Source organism: Triturus cristatus, chromosome 6, assembly GCF_964204655.1.
Source record: "Triturus cristatus chromosome 6, aTriCri1.1, whole genome shotgun sequence".
Lineage (NCBI taxonomy): Eukaryota > Metazoa > Chordata > Amphibia > Caudata > Salamandridae > Triturus > Triturus cristatus.
The window spans coordinates 1,806,738,835-1,806,763,458 of record NC_140589.1 but is presented as its reverse complement, the minus strand read 5'-3'; the positions used below and the strand labels follow the sequence as shown (position 1 = coordinate 1,806,763,458).

Here is a 24,624-nt window from a genome sequence, read left to right as displayed (position 1 = left end):
AGGAAGAGAACTGAAAAGTGTTGATTTTTCGGTTGCAAATACTCAGAAATTGCTGATCAAACAACAGGTATCCTCCCAAAATCATGTAAGATGGGGGCTTCAGGGTTCCAAGAGTCCTGATGTCTAGTTTGCGGGCACTAAGAGCCTGATTTATATCTTGGCGGTTTAGATACTCTGTTGCAACAGTGACGGAGTATGTACACTGCCAAGATAATGGTCTGCCCACCAATTTAAAGTTTTAATAACGGTGGAGACTACTCCATCACAGCACCGATTGAACCCCTCAGACTGCCCTGTGGAGTAACTACAGTTGAAGGCAGACCTCTAATTCCTCCCATCTAAATTAGATGGGCGGAATTAGAGGTCAGTTTTTCACGGCCCGTCACCACCAGGAAAACCTTGACGGAATGGGGCAGTGAAAACTGCTAAATGACACCCTCACTCCATGGCGTCCACTCCCATGGCGAGGGGAGCATTTTCTTTTTAAAATGTAAAAAAATCCTGCTTTAGGATTTTCTTTTTGAAAAGAAAAAAGAAAACAGTTTGGTGCAGGGCTCTGTCATTTTGATGGAGTCCTGCATCAAACTGTAAAGAGGGGAGTAGCTTGGTCAGTAATAATGGGGGGAGGGGGTGATCCACAGATTTCCCAACAGTATAATGTTCAAATAAATTATACCACAAGCAGGACGCATAGGAGGGCCTTAAAGGGCAATGAAAGGGGAGAGGAATGCGGATCATTATGGGTAATAAGTGAGAGAAAACACAATATTTTGTAAAATGACTAACATTATGAAGACTTTCAAAACTGAGAGATGGAGAGAGTGTGGATGTGTTTTTGTCTGTGTCTATGTAAAAGGTCTTGGTGAAATCCAACAGATACCTCACCAAACCCGACTGCAAGCACCTGTACCCAACTATTTTACAGAAAATACATTTATTATGGGGATGTAACTCCCCAAACACGCCTCCCAAAGCTATGCCCGACTGTAAACAGCATTGACAGGAACTGCTGTTGATGGCAGTTCAAACCAATCCTTGAGAAATTACAGACTGTCAGTCATTTCTAAATTTGGTGGGCCGAGTAGTCTTGGCCTGACAGATGTTAAGTCCTTCGCCAAGGCCAACTGAGGTTACTGCGCCTGCCATAAATTAAATCGGGCCCTAAGTCTGGTAAAAGGTCTAAGAAAGCGCTGACCTTTTAAGTATACAGATTAGTTTAGAACATAACTACACTCTCATAGTTGGGAAAAATCCTTAGAAGGGATAGAGTCACAGTGGGACAGCACTTGCAGTGTTGTACACCATCAGTACTAAGCTAGACAGTCACAGACAGGGTTTTCCACACATTGTTAATTATTTACTGTTTCATTCAATCAATCAATCAACCAATATAGACTTTATTCGGTCTTTCAAATAAAAACCATAAAAGTGAAACAAGCCATGATACACACTTCAAAATCGCCCTCGATATCTACAGTTAAAAATACATAGAATAAATACACAGTTAAAAAGGTCCTACAGAGATATAAAAGATGATTAATGTCCTACACTCCAAGGGGGTTTAATCACAGCAGTTTCTAAAGCTTAAAGCAACTTTTAAAAAACTAAGAAGGTTAAGAATAATATCTCCCGGAAGCATTTGCAAGTATATGAGTGCGGACGAACCTGAGTAAAATGAACCTTTTTCAGTACTGGGAGAATATAATATTTCCTGAGTCCTTGATAATCTCTTTGCTCATTGGATTCCAGGCCTGGTTGAGATATTTATCCAAAGGGAGAGTGGCCACAAGGCAGTGATATCGGTTAGATAAGCCACTCCAAATTCTTCACGTACTGGGAAGTTTGGGGTACTTTGCGGGACACACCGAAAACCTCTCAAAAAAGTGTTTGACAATTTGCAACCCTTTCTGATCGGTGTAACCCCAAATTTTACTCTGATAAACTTATTTAGAGATGGACTTAGCCCTTTAGATCTGTAAGAGAGCACCAGGGCTCTGGTGCCTAGTCATGTAGCAAAATTAAATACAACGGCGTTTGCTCTGACAAGGTCCTCTTTTTTCCTGTTCACCTGGGGAGGCCAGCCCAGGGAGGAGTCGAACAACAAACCCAGATATGAATACTCCGTAGTTTTTGGCACCAGAGAATGCCCAACTTTAAAAGTAATCGATTTGGTGGATCAGGGCCTATTTTTTATCATTCACTGATAAATCCAGCTCCTCCATAAAATAAACAAATGAGTCCAGTTAAGTCTGTAGGCCTCTGGTGGTTCTGGCCATGAGTACCGCATCCTCTGTGTATAATGAGACCAGCAGGCTTTTAAATCAGATAGGACCTGCTCCAAATAATTAATGTATAAGTTAAAAAGGAATGGAGCCAAAATATAGCTCTGCCGCACCCCTCTTTGAGTTATAAAATGGCAGTTGACCTTAACATCTTTTGAATAGCATACCGCTGCCACTAGGTCCCTGTGAAGGTCCCTCAAAAATAAAACGGTGTCCTGATCTACCACCATGGATGACATAATTTGCCACAGTTTGGATCTATTTACTCGGTCAAATGAGGATGATAGATCCATAAAAGCAAGATGTATGGAGTCGGGGCTTGCAATAGTATATTTGCTTAATAATACATATAACTTCAGGTATTGATCCACAGTTGACCTTCAAGACTGGAAGCCATACTGTTCCTCCGACAAAACATAATTATTCTCTGCCCATTCATAGAGCCTGTTCAAGGGCATACGCCCCACAACCTTAATCACTGAGTCAAACAGTGATATGGATCTGTAGAAATGGTACTGTCCCTGTAACCCTTTTTAAAAACTGGTACAATAATTGACTTTGCCCATGACTCTGGGGGCGAGCCTCCACAACGGCGTTAATAAGAAAGGTCAGTACGGGGACCCAAACCTCCACATCCTGTACTTAGAGGTCGGGGAGGGATCCCATCAGGACCCGGGGCCTTGCTCTTAGATAAGACCAATATGCCTTTCTTGACCTCCTCTGATGAAAATTTTAAGGCAGCGTTCTCTGCTATCCTACCTGTACCCCTACTGATTGCAGAGGATGGGGAGTTATTCGTATCCTCAGAATGTCCCACCCAGCTGTCTTCGGTGATATAAGACTCCAGAGCATCACCGGTATCTGCTGTGAAAAAGGGATAGTTGATGAGACTCCAGAATTTGGAGCTACTCCTCAGGGTGCTAGCCTCTATCAGTTCATTCCAGGCCTCCTCCTCTATGAGGCTCTTCTCTTTCTAGTAAATTCCTGTTTATACAGGTTACGGCTATTTCTAACTAAGGCGGGATCCCTTGTTTGGCCATCAAAGCTCTCTCCCGGGTTCTCAGCGCCCGGGAACAGCCTGATTCAAACCCTCTCTGCAACATATCCTGTTGCCGCGGGACTGGTGCTGTCCGTAGTTCCTAAATGGTATTAGAGATCTCTGAGAAGTCCTCCTGGATACTAGATAGGTTGTTCTGTTGGGATATACAAATTTCAAACTTGTTCTTACGCTGGGTGTAAAGAGAGTTATAAAAATAATCTTGAGTAATCTGAGACCTCTTAAGCCTCCTACCTCCGTCAATGGCCTTTCAGCCAGTCCCTCTCACCCCCACCCTAGGAGAATGAGCCAACAGAGACCCACAGATAGTAGCAGACACCGGGTTATGATCACTAAAGGGGCTTAAGAAAATTACAAATTCCGAAATAGAAGAAAAGACGGATGCAGAAACAAAGATACAATCAATAAAAAACTCACAACCCCTCCCTGTAAAGGTGAGGTTGATCTCCTTTTTCAGGGGGGTCAACTTACACATTGCTGAAACGAGGTCAAAGTATTTTAAAATGGCATTAAGACTCGTTCCCTTTTGGGTATATTCCATCGCATACCAGTCATGTGAAAGCATCCTAGAGCCTGCACTCCTTCGTCCCTCGGGTCCCCACATAAATGAACACAGTGTGTTAAAACTAGGTATGACTGCTTTTTACTCACTAGGTTCTGGATGGACCTATTGCCCTTCTTGTAAGCTAACCTGCGGGGGGGATAGTGATGTTAATCTTGCGTCTCGCGGCTGCGACAGTAACTCTCCTCAGGACATGCTACATTTTATGATGTTTTGTAGCTTCTATAAAGTACCCAGGAAACATTATATTCTCTTAGTACTGAAAACTGCTAATTTACTCTGGTTCACCCCACACGGATATACTGTTTCATTCATGTTCATAAAGGAGGAGGGGGAAGGCACATGTTCACTTTTCTCTGAACAGTCTTCCTTTCCTTGTTTTGTCCTGTTACCCGCTGTCTTTCTTCATTTTGTCCCCCTTTTTCCTTGTCTCCTTACCTTAAAACTCATACGGTCATCTTTTTATGTTTACCATTTCCTGCTTTCAGTTTAGGGTTGAAGTAGAAATAGCAAACAGAATATTGAGCCTCTAAACTTTTTACACTTTCCCTACGTTTTAATGTAAGTCTACACCAATTTTTAATTCTTCACAATTCAGATCTTGTTACATTTTAGGTGGCGTTTGCACATTTTATTTGAGATCTTCTGGACACTGGTTATTAATTGTTTTGATATATGTAGTCATTTTTGTTCTCCATTTCAGCTATTTAACAAAAATTGATTTTCTCCAAAACACACTTATCATTTTCAGGAGTCTCCAAATAGGTAATTCTGTTAATAAACATATTACAGCTGTAACACACAGTGGAACACAATGGCAGGCAAAGAAGCATATCTCTGTTTCCAGCAAGGCATCAGCATAGACTTTGAAGTATTGCCTGGAGGGAGGTGAGGGCCAAGCCATGCATTGACCAGCAGGTTATGGCCTGTCTGATGACTTGCCTGCAGGGTCTGGAGCTGTGAAACCAGCACCTGTGCATGCCTATAGGGACATTGGATTTTCCATGTCAGTCTGAGACATCTATTTCATTTAATGGACATAACCTTGCAAAATCGATGTGAGCTTAATTTGCCTCTCTTGACATCAAGAACTCTTTTGACACCTTGCTCTGGGACCATTTGTTTGAGGTGCTATGAAAGATGGCTTGAGTAGGGTCATTCTAAGCTGTATTCAGCTGCTAGATCACAACCGACTGCCAGGTCTCATACAAGTCAGTTTACTTAGATCAATGGAAAATTGAGAGTGGTACTTGACAGAGGTGTCTCCTGTTTCCTGTGCTTTTTGCTTTGATCGTCTAGCCCCTGGCTTGCTTTATGAAGAGCAAGACACACACCAGGGGAATCCAGATGTCACACATCATCCACATGATATTCCTGTGTGCCGATGACACCCTACTGTTCCTTACACACCGCATACAGGATCTGGATGAGTAGCTGGTCTCAACACCAAGGGGACAAATCTTTTTTGTTCCTTCTGTTTTGAGGAACCGGCCCAGCCCACTGTTTTTGGTTTGCCCCTCGAATTGCAACTTGACACCTACAAAAACCTGGGAGTTTAGTTCTACCAAGAAGAGGCTAGACTCTTCGAAAAAGACTTTGGGAGAGTTGCCTCCTCCTTTCAACAGATCTCCTAATTTTGTTGCTGGTTGTTCCTTTCCCCAATGGATACGGAGACCCTAGCAAAGATGTTGATACTCTCTCTGCTCTTGTACTCTTTCCTAGCACTGCCCATAATTATTATGAGACCATTTTTTAAAGATCTGAACACAACCTTAGCGAATTTGATATGGGGCAGTGCAAGGCATCGATTTTCTATTTACAATGTATGAGCCCACTCCGTAAGGGAGGTCCTGGTGTTCTGAATTTTGAAAACTATTACTTGACAGTTGAAATGCACTGGTTGATGAGATGGATGGAACCAATACCCAGTCGTGATCGGGAAAGATAATAAGGTGTCTTAATAAAGGAGGTCATTTTCAGCAAAATTGGTCATTTAGAGGGGTATCCTAAAGCATTCGGGGCAAGGAAGTATGCTGAAAGGTATACATTGGCATGGTGATGGGGCTGATCCTATAAATGCCTGAACTGCCTTAATGGTGTCTGACCAGATTGAAGAGTGTGGCCCTGACTCAGGACTGGAGACCTTGGGACGAAAGTGGGATAATAATTGTGGGCGAAGTGTACCAGAGCGGGAATCAACGAACATTTGATTCCATGAGGGAGGACTGTGGGATCGCGACAGAACAATTCATAATGTTTAGTGCTCTGGTAAGAGTGGCCTGACTGACCTGGGGGGAAAAAAGATAATTAACCAACCACAGTTGAGCTAGTAACTGAACGCTTGACAGGCCGATTACTTTGCCGCACCGTTACGCGGCCACACTCATGATTACCCTGACCTCATAAACCAACACAATAGTATCCAGGTTAGGATAGGAAACTAGGATCGGTAAGGATTTTACTGATGCTGACTAGGAACACAAAGTGTAATACACAAAAAGAGTCTCCAGGCATCCCAGATTCAGATCCACCCAACTCACTCACTTCCACTCATTTAGTTTCACCGGCTAAAATAGAGGGTATGTATCCTGAGGCCACGGCCCTCTCCTTACAGTGCGAGCTACCTGAGGCAGAATTCTGTCATGTGGTAGGGGATTGTGGAGTGGTCAGGAATTTCTGGGTGCCAATGCTAAAACTGATCAAAGAGGTCACTGGCAGGAAGTTGATGCTCGAATTGGTGGTCTGTTTGCTGGGCTGCCTGAACAGACCCAAAGGATTGGAACAAATATGCAGATTTATAGACTCAACCCAAGTGATGGCCAAATGTGCCATTGCCATGGGTTGGAAGGCGAAGGGGAAACCCAGTATATCGAACTGTCTAAGGAAGTTTGAGAAATGGAGCAGAGCTGAGGTGGCGACATGAATTGCACAATTTTGGAGGGGATGGGGGTAACTGATTTGACTACTGATTGGAATGTGATATTGATCACTTTGGCAGCTAAATCAGACATTAGGCCTCCATAGTAATTCATTAAAAGTGTAATATTGGCAAAGAGCAAATCATAACACAACCACAGTGTTCAGTTTACTTGACTAAACCCCCGGGAAGCATCTGATGACGTAGGGGCTGGCTGAGGATAGGTGAGGTGGCACCCCTGCAAACCTCCTAGCATACACATGCATATAAATCATGTAATGCTATTGTTCTGCTACTCATATTTTTCTGGAAGTAATGCAGCTTACGGGAAGAGAGGGTTAATGTGGAGGGAACATAGGAGTATCAGGGTTTACAGAAATGTAACTACCAACACGTCTATTTGAGCAGATCTATAGCAAAGGCTATGTAATGTTTCTATTCTGGGACATGACCCTGATTCATGATGAAGTCATATACTGATATTGCTATTGGTCCTTGTTTTGTACTATTTATAAGAATCAATGAAAAGCAACTTGAAAACCAATAGTGACATTGGATTTTGGCATCAGGAGGCCACCTTATACTATGTGTTGGCATGACGTTTAAACCTGGATGTTGGAGCTCTAAGCTTCATTCTCTTTCTGCCCTCAAGCACCACCAACCATCCCTCCTCATATTTTGTCATCCTGCTATCCCACGTACACTGGTGACTAGCAAGAAATGTATTTTCAAAGTGAACCTCAGCCCCTTATTTATATCTCATCACACCCAGATTGAGCTTTTTCCTCTTATCAGACAGGGATCCCTCTGCTTTACACACCTGGACATAGAGAGTGTTACCTGTTTGTTGGTGGTCATGTCAACATATACCAACAAACAACAGCCTATTCAGTCATTTCTTTGTTTGGACCATCCCTCTTCAGCCATTGCATGATTGCAATATCCTTCACTTTTGGATCAGTCCATGGCATTTCACGAATGTATACATTTTTTGGAGAACAGAAAAGTACCACTACAATTACTGGCCCTCATTCTTTTTTTTTCGATGTTTTTCCTCTTTTTAATGCAGGCAGAAATGGGCTTTAATGGACAAACAGCTTTTGTAAAGCTAGATATAGTCATAAAAAACATTCCTCGCACTAGGAGTGAGTGTAATGGCATTATATGAAATGTGCAAGTGTCGTGTACCTCAAGGGTTCCCTTGTGCCACCGCCACTCTTGCCTTCGTGCACCTGAGCTGCTCTCTAGGCAAGACCACATGTGCCTGTCATGTACTCCTATATCCTCATGCAGTGCGTTTTGTATGGTGTGAGGCCAACCTGGCTGTAATGCCCTGCCAGTGAAACACATCTGTCGGGTCTACTTCGAATCAGTGGTGGGCATCTACTGCTTGTCGGATGGCTAGCTATAAAGCTACAAAGGGATGTTTACAGTTGGCATTGCAGTTTATTGGTCAGCCCCTTGCAAGCTCTACCTCAAGGACCCCTCATCCAAAGAAAGACAACGACCATTATGATATGAAACTTTGTACCCAAGCTCTGATTGGTTTGATGGGAGGAAGACACTCCCAAGATGGCTGACCCCTTGCTATTTAGTTGAACATACCACAGGCATGTGTGGCAGCCATATGTAAAGTGTTTTGTTTCAGAGGAAAGTCAGTCGTAGCAAAGAAAGGAATTCCTCAGCGCTGACTATGGCTGTATCTTATCTGACTGTGCCATGACACTATCATGTTTCAGCTGCACTTTCCACTGAAAAGGCATTTATTGATTAGCCTATAAAGTTTGACTTCACGGAGAGATCCGCACCAAATTTACAAAAAAAACACAAAGGTTAGATGTCCTTCACATCTAACATGGGCTTCAATTGGAATTCCATAGAGCATATTATCAAGCCCATTATCGCCGTTTTAGCGGCAGTTTCCTACTGCTAAAGCTGCGATAATTTTATCGCCTGTCTTGATAATATGCCCCTAAGTCTGTCTCCAGCTACAGACTAAAATTAAAGGCCTCCCATTGGCCTAGCTGGCTTTCTGCTTCTGTTGACCACTTGGGCTCTATAGACAAAAAACTGAGCTCATGGACCCGACAACACCAACTGGCAGGCTACTAAAGTTAAATTACTCTTGTGGACGGTATTACAGGATGTCTGGAAAAGTCTTCATATCCCAACAGAAAATGTAAAAGTCCACATGAGGGACGCAGCGGGAACACACTGTAATCTTCAGGCAAAAAGACAATGGAATGGCTTTCTAGGCCACAGCTTCAGTGCACCAAAAATGGCAGCGGTCATCAGTGGCCTTCACAGCTAATCAGTGGGCTCAATACACCTATGGTGATAAAACCAGAGTCCACAGGCTTGACAACTAGACCGCAGACATTTTAGGAATATCAATTCTACTTTCTAATTTCCAAGATCATTGATTGCGGTATTTCATTTCGGGTGTCATGAGTCCATTATTTAAAACACTAGTCCACAAACTACTGACACATTTGGGTGACATTTAAAACTTTAAAAAAAAACTCTGACTACCTAAAATATTTCCTTCATATGTGCCCTGTAATGACATCCCAAAATTAGGGTATATATTCTAAAAAAAATTTGGCACAGTGCCCTAGATCTACAGACATGACACACCGGGCAATGAGGGCTATAGTTCCAGTGAAGTCACAGGACATTCATGGACTGTTTTACAATTTAAAGACCATGCTGTGTTTGTGATTGGCTGCCAGCTTACTTAGCTTTTCTCAGCAAGAAAAAAACTGCTTCTTCCAAGGCAACCAAAGGAAAAAGCCCCATTTTGTGAGAAGCAGGCTACCTAGAAATGTTTCTTCATCTCACTGATAGATTTGCTGCTAAAATCAGACCTACCAAGAACATTAGCTGCACCTGCATAGGAGGAGGATGTGTAGAACATTGGCTAAACGTCAGGACAGAGTAAACAGACATAGGAATTTTTCACCCACCCTGACAGGAAGAAAGTAAATATGAGCCCAGTAACATGCAAACTGTGAGAGATAAAGTTTGGCTGGGGGACAAGAGGCCACTGCTCCTTTGTGACATCGATGATGCCTAAAGTCAAAACATGAAAAGATGTATAGAAGATGGCAGTGTTACAGAGCTAGAGCTGAGGGACAGGAGGGCACAACATTGCCTACGGTGCGAGAAGATATTGTGCAGAAGCAGCAAGATGAAACCAATCAACACCTGAAAGTGTTCGCATTCTGTTGTATGGAGAGCAACATGCGCATATGGTGTGGAGGGCAACATTCCTGCATTGTCATAAAAAGATGAAAGGTTGGGTTTTCGACCAATCCCAGCAAGAACCTGGATAATCTCGCGGGTGATTAGCCGCGCTCTACAAATCCAAGTTGATTGATACAAATCCGAGTTGAGTGAGGAGTGTAATCTTGACATTTATTCTCCAGTTCTGCTGTCTAAAGTTACACTGCATCCTATTGTGTTCTATGCTACCTCATGCACTGAAGGTTCTAGATTGGTGAAGGGACCGATGAGTAGTCTTTACAGACTGGTCTTCTATGTTTTAGTTGTATGTTTATGTGCTAAATAAACCTATTCTACCCATGTAAGTGTATGAGGTGATTACATTTACTAGTGCTGAGAGGTTGAACTCATATCTCAGTCCCAGGTCTGTTAGTGTTACACGTTCCGCTTCCTGTACGATATTCACAGCCCCCTTACACACACTACAATGTCCATAATGCATCAGCAGTGAGGATAGGGTTGTGTACCGCCCCAATTCGCCTTCGAACGAGCTCATTGGTCCCAGAGCTCGTTTAAACAGAAGCCCCTCCTTGGATGCGTCGCTTGGCTTCCGAAGCTCTTGTGAACCTGCCTCGCCTCTGAACCTGGTGCAATTTTGTTTGTGCTTTCAGCAGGACCTGCCTTTCTGAAAGATCCGGCATTCTACTGCAACCTTGCCTTGTGCACGGCGTGACACTCATCGTCTACACCGCGTTAGGTGTGGCCGTGTACCCTGGAACTGAGAAAAGCAACTGCCTAGCTTCCCTACCTACGAACCCGCGTGGACGCAGAGGAGTTCGCTTGCCTTCTTACCCGTGTGAACGCCGAGGAGTTCGCTTGCCTTTGAACCCGTGTGGAGTGCGCTTGCCTACGTAGGTGCTGATTCCTTCTGTCCAGCTTCCCAAGCGAGTATTGAGGACTTTGCCAATCACTTGCGCTGCCCCCCCCCTTTGTTGTTGAGAATTCCCTCTTGTGGACGGAGACGCCGACGGGAATTTGAACTGTACCTTCCCCATAGTAACGGGTACGTTACATACGCTGCTAGCGTGTTTTCATTTATATATATATTTTTTTTTACTTTGAGCCGCTCAGACCTACACGTTGCTCGACGCCTGCCTGCTGCTTGCGGGTAACCCTATCTCACAGAGACCTCTTGCTGTACATTGCTCCATTACTTATTCTGTTTACTCAACTGTCCTTTTGTTCGTGGCACCAAGCTGGAGACGTATCTGGGTGTCCCTGTGAAACATTAACATAGTGTAACCAAATCTCCACGAAAGCGCACAAACAGTTTTTTATTTATTTTTTATTTTTATCAACCACAACTTTATTGCTTCAGGAGAAGCGTTATTATCCACGGTGTGAGACAAACTCTTCCGGATAAATCTTTTCTTTCTGGATCCGCTTTCTTGCCTGTGAATAGAGACTTTCCCTTTGCCTCCGTTGGGTGGAGATAGTACAGCAAACATACAAAAGGAGGTATCGCTTCACCTTTCGAGCAGGACATTGTGGAGGTACACAACCATTCCATGTTTAGAGAAAGGGTGGTACACTGACTATTTTCATTATTGCTTAATTCTGCCTAATTGTGATTAACTCTCTCTCTCTATCTTTTGTCTTTTCTGCAGTACAGATCCTCCGCCCCCTACGTTTACTTCCCGAGATCCTTCAGCCTCCCTGGTGGGTTGCCCTGAGGTCCCTGTTTGGTCCCGGCTCTTCCTTGGGGTAGTATTCATCTCTCGGATACGTTTATCTTTCTGATGATGTCTCTACCTTAAGGGAGAGTAGAGACTCTAGTCTTCGCTCCTGTGGATGCTGGCAGTCGCCCTCAGGCTTATGCAAGTAAGTCGAGTTGCAAGAGTGACAGAAAGCCAAGCCCACGAATAGACACATCCCCCGAGCGAAGATAGATCCTGTTCTCATGGACGCTACCCTGTCCAGTGAGACGTCCGAAACCACCATGAATGAATTAGCCTCCGCTGTACTAAATTTACAAGCGGAACTCAGAATTGTACGCACTGAGAATCAAAGGTTGGTTACAGAACTAAACCAACTAAAAACACAAAGACGAATCGAGGCCAGCATAGATGAGGTAACTACAAAATCCAAGAGGAGTTATATACATCCTGCTCTCTTCCACGGTCCCTCACATACCCCTGCCCTTCCAGATCCATCACTCAGGGACAGTGAGGCTTCTCCAGTTAATGTAACGGTAGTAGCCCCATCCCCAACCCCGTTAGCTATGCCAGAACGATTCAGTGGAGACAGTAGCAAATACGGGATGTTCATGAACCAGTGCCACCTTCAGTTCCTTTGTCGAGCTCCCTCTTTTCCCGATGATGCTGCTAAAGTGGCCTTTATTATCTCTTATTTAACAGGTAACGCAGCCCTATGGGCCGTGCCACTAGTTGAGAATGACGATCCAATGTTGTATGATTTAACACTTTTCAAAGACAAGATGAGAAATCTTTTTGCACGTCATTCCTAAATGCAGGCCAGTGATAATGAATTACTGGGTTTGAAACAGGGATCTAAAGATCTCTTGACTTACATTACCACGTTCAATAGATTAGTTACTGAAACCCATTGGCCGGATGAAAAACGGACATCCTTGTTTTATAGAGGTCTAAAAGACGAGTTAAAGGACGTCTTGTCACAAATAGTAGACCCCCCTGAGGACTGCCCCTCTTTCATTGACCTGGTGGTTAAGCTGGACCATCGACTTAATGAAAGACGAGGTGAAAAAACCAAAGGCGACTATCCTCGCTTTCTGTTAGGCAGAACAGAGAAAAAGGAGCAAAAAGATCTAGGGGAACCAATGCAAATTGGGGGCCTCAGAGGTCCGTTATCTAGTTCGGAAAAGAGAAACGTCGAAAACTCAATTTATGTTTGTATTGTGGAAAAGGGGGCCATTATGCGAGAGAGTGTCCAGTCAAACCTAAGATCACTGCAAAAACGCCTCTCGTGCAGAACACCTATGCCTCTGCTTCGGAAAACTGAAGGACTTGGTGGACCAAGAGTTCGATCCTTCAGGTCTCTTCTCAAGACAGATCTCACATGCTTTGGCCAACACAGTTCCTCTGGTCCCTAGACATTTTACACTAACGATCGTACTGGTTTTACCCTCTCAATATAGAAAAACCATGCCTATACTTCTTGATTCAGGAGCCACGGGTAACTTCTTGGATATCTCATTGGCAAAAGCATTAGGCATAAAATTTGTATCCAAGAATCAACCTGAGAAAATCAGAGCTGTAGATGGGACTGAGTTGTCTTCAGGGTTACTTGCTTTTCAAACACCCCGATTGACTATGGTATGTGACAATTGTCATTCTGAAACTATCCAGTTCGATTTAATAGACACTCCCAATTTTGGTGCTATCTTAGGGGTACCATGGCTACAGGTACATAATCCCCAGATTGATTGGGTCGCAAGAACAGTCACCCTACGGTCCCATTATTGTCTAGTACACTGCTATCAGGAATCCCCCACTTGGCACACGACCTTATGCTGTGCTGTGGAGACTTCTAGTACGACCGAACTGCCCTCAGAATATCATCAATATAAGAATGTATTTGACGATGAAAAGGCGGTAGCATTGCCTCCCCATAGGTCGTATGACTGTCGGATAGACTTAATGCCGGGGGCAGTTTTACCTGTAAGTAGAATTTATGCCCTCACTGAGCCCGAAAATAAGTACCTATATGATAACTTACAAGACATGCTAAAAAAGGGCTTTATCCGTCATTCCACCTCACCAGTTTCCTCTCCTATTTTTTTTATTCCCAAGCGGGAAGGAGAATTGAGAGCCTGTCTGGATTATAGGGCTCTCAATAAAGTCACTATAAAAAATAAATACCCTCTTCCCCTCATCTCTACTCTTCTCGATCAGGTTCGGAAAGCTAAAATCTTCACCAAGCTGGACCTTCGGGGTGCGTATCATCTCATTCGTGTTAGACAAGGAGATGAGTGGAAGACTGCCTTTCGCACAAAATTTGGACTCTTCGAGTATTGCGTAATGCCATTTGGCGTATGCAATGCTCCAGCAGCTTTTCAGTTTTTCATTAATGAAATCCTAAGAGAATTTCTAGACGTCTTTGTAATCGTCTATTTTGACGATATCCTGGTTCACTCACAAACAGAAGAAGAACATGTACAACATGTAAGACTGATATTACAACGGCTGCAAGATAACCATCTCTTTGCAAAACTTGATAAATGTCTTTTTCATACCACCAAGGTGGATTTCCTGGGATTTGTGATATCCCCTGAAGGGATCCACATGGATTCTTCTAAAGTGTCGGCCATCATTAAATGGTCCAGTCCCACTACGGTAAAGGAGATTCAATCCTTCCTAGGGTTCGCTAATTTTTACCGAAGATTCATTGAGCACTTTTCCGACCTCATCTCACCCATCACGAGACTCCTCAGAAAGGGTGTGGTGTTTAAATGGGATGACACAGCGGAACAAGCCTTTCAAACTCTAAAAAAGAAGTTCATAACAGCCCCGGTTCTACGACATCCTGATACAGCTCAACCCTTTTATTTGGAAGCGGACGCTTCCCAATATGCTGTAGGGGGTGTTCTCTCACAAAGACACCCTCTCAATGGGACTTTGCATCCAGTGGCATATTTCTCCAAAACTCTCTCTGTGGCTGAACAAAATTACACTATCGGTGAAAGAGAGTTGCTGGCCATAAAACTTGCATTTCAAGAATGGAGACATTATCTTCTGGGGTCACCACATACTATTACCATATTCTCAGACCACCGTAATTTACAATTCTTTAAATCCGCAAAAGCCCTTACTCCTAGAAAAATGAGGTGGGTGTCATTTTTTAGTGAATATGATTTTGTGATCCACTTTCAACCAGGGGCCAGACACGGCAAGGCTGATGCACTATCACGCCTAGGGAAAGAGCATAAACACACAGAAGAGAGTCCCCCGCTCATCATACCCGAACATAAGATAGCGGTTATAGGAGATTCGGAAACTGAGTGTGAGTTTCTTAAAACCCTAACCACTGAATACACCTCTTTGAAATCCGAGGACTGGTTACTAGATCCCAGTAACTCTATCACTGATGGCTTATACTATCATAAGGGTCGGTTATATGTTCCCTCTAAGGAGCTACGCCTTTTGATTATGAACTGGTGTCATTCTTCCCCTTTAGCAGGCCATCCTGGGGGAGACAAGACAATACACACGTGTCAGCGGTGGTTTTGGTGGAAAGGGATGACTCAGGACATATATGATTATGTTAAAGCATGTCCCACATGCGCACGCCAAAAGGCACTACATTGTGCTCCTGCAGGATTATTGCAACCTCTGCACGTTCCCCACACTCCTTGGTCTTCCATCAGCATGGATTTTATCACTGACTTACCTGTTACCCGAGGATATCATTCCATCTTAGTCGTGGTAGATATGTTGTCCAAGATGGCTCATTTCATACCTCTTACAAAACTACCCACCGCTAAAGCGCTTACTAGCATATTCATACAACATATAGTACGCTTGCATGGATTACCTTCTATTATTGTTTCAGACCGAGGCCCTCAGTTCATTTCCAGATTCTGGCAAGGAGTGTGTAAAGCCCTACACATTGATCATCGTCTGTCTTCAGCTTATCACCCCCAAACAGACGGGCAGACAGAAAGGACCAATCAAACTTTAGAACAGTATTTAAGGTGCTTGTTAGGGACTGTTACCAGCGATTGGGTCCAAGCTCTTCCGTTAGCGGAGTTTGCCTACAACAACACTTGTCATACTGCCACTCAGGTTTCCCCTTTTTTTTTTTAAATGGGTATCATCCCCTTTGCCTACCTATACAGTTCTCTCGTTCTTTGTCAGAAATACCGGCAGTAGATGAACACCATGCCCGTCTCTCCTCCATATGGGACATGGCAAAACAAAGACTACAAGAAGCCAAACAACACATGAAGGAGCAGGCTGATAAACATAGACGTCCTGCTCCTACTTATTCAGTAGGAGAGCAAGTGTGGTTGGCTACAAAAAATCTTAGATTATCTGGACCAAGGAAACTCCAACCCAGGTATACCTGGTGCTATCTTGTTTGTGCTTTCAGCAGGACCTGCCTTTCTGAAAGATCCGGCATTCTACTGCAACCTTGCCTTGTGCACGGCGTGACACTCATCGTCTACACCGCGTTAGGTGTGGACGTGTACCCTGGAACTGAGAAAAGCAACTGCCTAGCTTCCCTACCTTCGAACCCGCGTGGACACCGAGGAGTTCTCTTGCCTTCTTACCCGTGTGAACGCCGAGGAGTTCGCTTGCCTTCGAACCCGTGTGGACGCCGAGGAGTGCGCTTGCCTACGTAGGTGCTGATTCCTTCTGTCCAGCTTCCCAAGCGAGTATTGAGGACTTTGCCAATCACTTGCGCTGCCCCCCCCTTTGTTGTTGAGAATTCCCTCTTGTGGACGGAGACGCAGACGGGAATTTGAACTGTACCTTCCCCATAGTAACGGGTACGTTACATACGCTGCTAGCGTGTTTTCATTTATATATATATATTTTTTTTTTTACTTTGAGCCGCTCAGACCTACACGTTGCTCGCCGCCTGCCTGCTGCTTGCGGGTAACCCTATCTCACAGAGACCTCTTGCTGTACATTGCTCCATTACTTACTGTTTACTCAACTGTCCTTTTGTTCGTGGCACCAAGCTGGAGACGTATCTGGGTGTCCCTGTGGAACATTAACATAGTGTAACCAAATCTCCACGAAAGCGCACAAACTGTTTTTTTATTTTTTTTTATTTTTATCAACCACAACTTTATTGCTTCAGGAGAAGCGTTATTATCCACGGTGTCAGACAAACTCTTCCGGATAAATCTTTTCTTTCTGGATCCGCTTTCTTGCCTGTGAATAGAGACTTTCCCTTTGCCTCCGTTGGGTGGAGATAGTACAGCAAACATACCAAAGGAGGTATCGCTTCACCTTTCGAGCAGGACATTGTGGAGGTACACAACCATTCCATGTTTAGAGAAAGGGTGGTACACTGACTATTTTCATTATTGCTTAATTCTGCCTAATTGTGATTAACTCTCTCTCTCTATCTTTTGTCTTTTCTGCAGTACAGATCCTCCGCCCCCTACGTTTACTTCCCAAGATCCTTCAGCCTCCCTGGTGGGTTGCCCTGAGGTCCCTGTCTGGTCCCGGCTCTTCCTTGGGGTAGTATTCATCTCTCTGATACGTTTATCTTTCTGATGATGTCTCTACCTTAAGGGAGAGTAGAGACTCTAGTCTTCGCTCCTGTGGATGCTGGCAGTCGCCCTCAGGCTTATGCAAGTAAGTCGAGTTGCAAGAGTGACAGTTAGAAGCAAACATCTGCTTACAAAGACCCATCATCTGTGACAGAGGGAGTTCTGGTATGGACTCTCTCAAGTGCTGACCTTACGTGGACATTTCTGATTCCTCTAAGTCTCATGCTCGCCACGGCAAGGAGGTAGGGTAGGCACTAAAATTTGGAACGATCATTCTTAGCAGTTATTGCTATGTGGCTGAGGTAGCAGAGGTTTGCACACTGTCACTCATCAAGATTAGCTCATTTGGGGCCATATGTAGGTAGCTAAATACTGGTCGGTAACGGCCGAAATTCGGTAAATATCCCGTTACCGACCGGTATTTAGTCAATTGAGATGTAGGAGGCCAAAAAGAAGGTTTCGGTAAATATGAATCGGTAAATACCGATTCATAATTACCGAATTCTAAATTACCAATTCATATTTACCGAATACATATTTTCCGATTCGGTAAATATGAAGTGGTACAACGAGAAAAGAGATGTAGGTAAATTCGGTATTTAAGAAATCCATGAAATTCGGTATTTAAGAGTCGGTAATTAACACAGATTGAAAGCAGGTGGTAATCAGCAACAGTGCATATAAGCAATCCCAAAATGCAACAGCGTGGACACCATGGCCGCTCTGTATGTGATTGCAAGGCGCCTACGTCTACATGCAGCAGGCCTGAGGATTTGGAGACGGGAGGAACGCATTTACAGACAGCGCATCACACTCTTTCAACAGACTGAGGCTGAGATACATGAAAGGTACAGGCTACACCCACAAACCATCATGGACCTGATAAGGGACCTGCACCCACTCCTGGACCAGCCAACAAGGGCGCATGCCATACCACCACATGTGCAGGTTCTCTGTAGCCTACTTGCATCTGGCAGTTACCAGGGGGTGATAGCTGCGGTAGGCGGTGTATCCCAGAGTTGCCTGTCCCGTTTCTTCAGGAAGTTCCTGGATGCCATGATGCAGAGAATGCAACACTACATCAGCTTCCCAAACACACAGGCTGAACTGCAGAAAACCAAGACAGACTTTTACCAGATGGCTCTGTTCCCGCATGTCATAGGCTGTATTGATGGCACACACATTCCAATCTGCCCACCAGCAGCCACTGAGCACATCTACAGGAACAGAAAGTCCACCCACTCCATAAATGTACAGGTAATCTGCGATGCAGGGAACATAATCACTGATATCGTAGCTAAGTTTCCTGGGAGCACCCACGACTCCTTCATCTTCCAGAACAGTGGGATCTACACACGACTGGTTGCCGGACAATTTGGAGAAGGATACCTGCTAGGTAATACACTGTGACGCTCCCTAATACTGATTGCAAATGATATTGTATTGAGGCATGTGACTAATGCTACTCTCTTACTCACCTAGGCGATAGTGCATATGCCGTGCGGTCATTCATCCTCACTCCCTACCTACACCCATCAACCCTGAGTGAAAGACGATATAATGTGGCACACAAATCAACACGCAACGTTGTGGAGCGCACGTTTGGACTATTGAAAAGCAGGTTCCGCTGCCTCCACAAAAGTGGAGGTGCACGCCAGTACACACCCATCATCTGCTGCAAGATCATTGCCTCTTGTGCAATGCTGCACAACCTTGGCACGCAGAGAGGTACAGAGGTGGAACTAACTGATTGTGAGGACAATGATGATGAGTCTGCACAGCCAGAGGCCAACGCAGCAGGAGTGGCAACAGCAACAGATGGGAGAGTGAGACGGGCAGAGATCACATGAAACTATTTCTGAGTAAGTAAGGGGACACAGCCAGTAGTTGGATGCCATGACGTAGTTTAATCATGCGGCACTACGCCACAACACAAAGGAAAACCTGTCCCATCAATATTGTGCAATCACTATTTGTGAGTCAAGGGTTACTTCACCCAATTGTCTCATGCTATTGTGTGCAGCATTAGTGTCTGCGCCCACGCACTCCAGTGCGGGATGCCATTGAGTGTGCCTCCTCACTGGCTGTGGGACCAATGGCAGCCCCATGCCGCCTGCTGCTCCTCCGTGTGTCTGGGACAGGGGGGTAATGCTGCTCCTGCTGGTGGTTTCTTCGCTGTCCCCAGCATCCACAGCACCAGTTGTGGTAGACTGGCTTGTGAGCAGCACTTCTAGTGCACTGGTGACCCTCACCATCCCCCTTGACACGTCATTGCTGCAGTGCGCAAGGCCCTCCTGCATTGCCACCGAGCGCCTGCAGAGCAGCGAAGTGGCAGTTGCCAGCCGGTTCACTGCCCTTGTGTGATGGTCTTTCCTCTGACGTTCCCGGCGCCGTGCTGCCCTGTCCTCATCAATCTTCGAGCACAGCAGCATGACGGACTGGGACATGTCCCGCATGCCCGCAGCCATCTCAACCATTCCCTCAGCCATAGCGCTGATGCCCCTGTCAATATTTACAAAAGTATCATTGAGGCCCCGTATTTGGCGCTGTACCAACATCATTGCCTTTGCTTGTAGGCGCTGTATTTTGACCATGGTGGCCTCAAGCCCTGAGAAGACTCCATGGCTCTCACCTTGTGGAGGTGGACTTTGCACCCAAGCCCTGCGGCGACGTCTGGCACCTGTGTGTGCTCCCTCAGAGGCGGAGGCCACACTGGCATGGCTAACATCCAGGGGCACAGTGGACGTTTCCGCCCCCCTCGAGTCTTCAGATGAGGACTCCGATACATTCAACCTGGCAGCAGCACGCCTCCTCGACCTGAGCAATGCAGGTGGTGATGATGCCGGTGACTCCAGCAGGAGTGGCGATGCTGGCTGGGGTGGCGATGCTGGCTGTGGTGGTGAGGCTGGCTGTGGTGCTGATCTCTGGTTAGAACTTGTGGTGGCCTTCTCAGAGCTGTCCTTCCGGTGTGCCCTCTCTCCCTTCTCATGTGCAGTTCTGCGCAAAGTATCGCCTGTGGACAGAAATGCAACATCAGCTAAGTGTACCTGAAGCACAGCATTGCTAGCATCACAATACATTTCTGAAACACTCTCTCATTGTCCTCTGCCTGCTTCTCGCTAATGTGTGTAGCATGCCTTGTTGTTCTGTGCTATTCGTCTCATGTTTGGGGTTTCAGGGACTACATCTCCCATAATGCATTGCTAGTATGCACTAACACCTGTACTGGAGTGGGATTCTCATTGCCCTTTTGGGGAGTTGGGATAGGGGTAGGGGGGGCCACATTGCTGTGCATGCGTCTTACCTTGTTTGGTGGCGGCTCTGGCAGAGCTGTCTGCATCCCCAATCCCCACGACACTCTTGGGCTCAATTGTTGTCTCCACCAGCTCCTCAAGTTCTGTCAGGGCAGGTGCCCTGTTCCTTCCCCCTCCTGTCCGGCTGGCCTCTTTCTGCAGCTTCCCATCTTCCTCTTTGTGACGATACGGAGGTCGTACCACCGCTTCTTCAGCACGTCTATGTCCCGGGGGGTCACTCCTATTGCATTGACCTGCGCCTGGATTCCCAGCCAGATCTTCCTTTTCTCGGACTCAGGCACTTGCAGGGACTGCTTCCCGAACAGCTTCTGGTGCTGCTTGACCACCTCCTCCACTAGTACCTGCAGTTCCTTTGGGCTGAATTTTTGTTTTCTCCTCCTTTCCCCTCCATCTCTCTCTGTCTCCTGGCTGGACATTGTCAGTTTGAGGTTCACAATCGGGCACTGGCTCCCTTGCTCTGCTCTGCACTACCAGCCTCTCCAGAGTCTGTTAATTGTGTGCACCTGCCTGGGTGTGGCCACTTCCTGGTTGGGTGGGGTTGGCCTTGCACAGGATTGGCTGATTCATCAAGTGATGTATATTTGAATTACCGATTCGGTGAACTCCAATTCGTTATTTACCGAATCGGTAAATACCACCTCGGTATTTACCGATTCGGTAAATACCGATTCATGATTCCGGCCGGTATTGTGGATTCGGTATTCATTTACCGAATTTTACCGATTCGGTAATTTTTAGCGAATGTTTACCTACATACTATTTACCGATTCATAAATACCGATTCGGTAAAATTCGGTATTTATGAATCGGTAAATAGTATGTTACCTACATATGGCCCTTGGTATATTATCACCACAGAAACTTCTTTCCGCAGCAGAACTCTACAGCAAAATGTGATGATATGTAGCAGATCACTTGACTAGCCCTAGTAAAACGGTGATGTGCACACCAAGAGAGGAATAATGTTTAGCAGGCACAACACACTGGTCCTCTGTGTCAGTTTCTGTGCAAGCACATTGCACACTCCCTATACGATGGTTAGTGGAGGAAGGAAGGACAGAACAACCAACTTCTAATGCTTTCTTCTACACAACTGCAGTTTCCAAAGACTGTATGCGGTGATACACACAACATCTGTTCTCTGGAATGAATCCATACATTCCATTAACATGTATATTTAACATTCTGCTACACCTCTATTGCCTCATTAGATTCTCATGCACAGATCAAATATTCAATCTGAGACAGTTTAACAAATAAACAGTAACATAGCCAGTATCAAGGGGCTACTGTTCCTTTAGCTCTTCTGCAGTCCCTTGGCCAACCTATGTCAGAATGGGGAGCTGGAACTAAGGTTTCGAGGCCTATCTAGAAGCAATAGGAGGAGACATATTTACAGGAAAACAGAAACTGTCTCTCCTTAAACATCGTCTGGGAGCTGAGGTCAGAGAAGTCTTGAAACATCTTTCAATTCTTGTTGACAAGGATGATGAACTGGATTCAGGCCATTTCCCAGCGACACAATGAATTACTTTGTTACTGCATTAACGAGTTTAGCAGCCATGTGCAACTATGCATCATTTTAGGACTAAATGTTTCACAGTCAATTAGTGCTAAGGATTTTGAGTAAAAGGATACATGAAAAGCTACTGTTAGCTAAGGATCTCCCATTGGACAAAGTCATTGAGATTGGTTAAAGGTTTGAATAGATGTCACAAGTGGTGAGAGTGAAGCATGTGAATAAGGTTGGTACCAACCAGAAACAAGATATAAGAACAGAATTAGCTCAGACTCTGCGGAAAAAACAATTAATGCTTCCATTGTGGTATCAAAGCACATTTGGCTAGTGACAAATCTTGTCCCGTCATTGGTCAGGTGAAAGCAAAAAGGACATTACGCATATTTATGCAACGAAATGTCCAAGACATGTTATTTCAAGCATGTAAATTTGGTGGATGCTGGTTGTGATGCAGTAGGCAAAGATGATGATGCAGAGGAAGAATATATTTTACAAGATTGTATGCTGGAAAGAGACCACGATGCACCATTTTGCGAGGTGGAAATGACTGGCAAAGTTGTGAAAATATTGGCTGTTTGTGGACCAAGATATACTCTGAAGGTTGAGAAAGTGACGTGTAAGGTGATGAAGTTATCATGCTGTCTGATGGCATTCATCAAGAAACTAATCAAAGTGATTGGGTGTTAACATGTAGAGATAGGATTTAAGCGTTGTGGCATTCGCTCTAGGGTATATGTAGCTAAAGAAGTTGAGTGTTTTTTGGGGTGGCCTCCGCAGACAGAATTAGGAATTACCCTGGTCCCTAACCACCCTGATCAAGTGTTGTGCTTGGAGTTGAGAGAAAAAGGAAACACATATTCATGGTGGAAATAAAAATAGCCTGAAGTATTTAAGAATGAGCTTGGGTTTTAAACATAAAATCAGGTTACGTGTTGGAGCAATGGCCATGGTTCATAGGGTTAGGCCAGTGCTGCTGGCCTTGAAGGCTGAATTGAGATAAGAATTGGACAGGTATTATTGAACCCAACAAGGCCTCAGAATGGTTAGCTCCTTTGGTGTTGTCTTGGAAGGCTGGTGGCGGCTTGAGTGTTGATTTGTGAGGATTAAATCAGAATATCTTAGTCGTTTGTCATCATTTACTTGATGGAAATGAGATAATGAGCACACTCACTGGAATAATGTTTTGGTCAACCACACACCTATCACCTGCTTACCACCAAGTTGCCGTTAACGAAGACTTCAAACCCCTAACATCATTTGTAACTCCAGCAGGGGTTTATGGTTTCTGTCTCATGCCTTTCAACATCGGCCTATGTTTCAAGAGCAATGCATACATGACATATTTCCAAGATGATACCCTGGTGCATAGCAAGAAAGGAGCATGATCAAACTCTAGGAATTGTGTTGGATATCTTGAAAGAAAGTGGCTTGATTGTTAAGACTGAGAAGTAGAAGATTGGCACCAATGGAGAGTATTACATAGGTCATCATATAGATAGTGAAGGAGTGAGACCAAAAGAGAGTTTGGTAAGCACCATACATGAACTGCCCAGCCGTATGAATAAGGAGCAGCACCGCTCATTTTTGAGATTGGCTGAATACTATACTAAGTTTACTGCCAACTTTGCTGTAAAGACATGTTATATGCAAGCTTTGCTGAAAAAGGATACCAAGGTTGTATTGTAAATTGACTGTGAAACTAGTTCTAACACGTTAAAAGAAGAAATTTGGGTAGACCTACTCTTGTCTTAAACTTTTTATTTTTATTTTTATATAGCGTAAACTAGACCTAAGGTTTCAGAGCGATTTACATGAGCACTAGTTTTGTTACGGATGGACACATTAATTTATGCTAGGCACGGGGAGATTAAGTGATTTTCCCAGAATCACAGGATGTTGAGCATCGATGCCAAGACTCAAACCTGGTTCCCCAGCTTCGAAGTCGACTGCTCTACATCCTCTCCCCAATCTTTTGACACAAGATCGTGACTGGTGTGAGCAACTATGGCTTGGCTGTGATGCTTGTGCAGATGAAGGAAGGCAAGAAGGTTGAGGTGGAATATGCCTCAGGAGCACTAAGACAAATGGAACATAACTATTCTGTTGTGGAAAAGGACACATTGACATTTTGTTGGAGTGTTATGCATTTCAGACAACAGGTTTACAGTAAGGTAGGATCACAAACTCTTGACAGATATATTTTCAACAAAGGGAGCCAGCAGAGCCATTCCACACATTGTTGATTAGCTATGTAGGGCACAATAACTTGTTTTTCTTGAGGTGTATGTACCAGAGTAAGGAATGCCAGGGCAGATTGTTCATCATGACTTCCTTTGGCTGGAGTGAGTCACACATAGCTGAAGATGAATGTGTTGTGGCTAACGTGAGTGATGTGACTGAGAAGTGTGTTATTCAAGAGAAATGCGTGGGGGAGACATCTGCAGACAACATTTTAGTCAAAGTTGGAGGATACATTCAGGAAGG

At 44.6% G+C, this 24,624-nt stretch overlaps 1 protein-coding gene across 1 annotated transcript in view; it reads left to right on the top strand.

Annotated features, from left to right (window-relative positions):
• Positions 1 to 24,624, top strand: part of LOC146822050 (dynein regulatory complex protein 1-like) — a 1,074,594-nt gene that overhangs the window by 76,626 nt on the left and 973,344 nt on the right. The window lies entirely within an intron of this gene.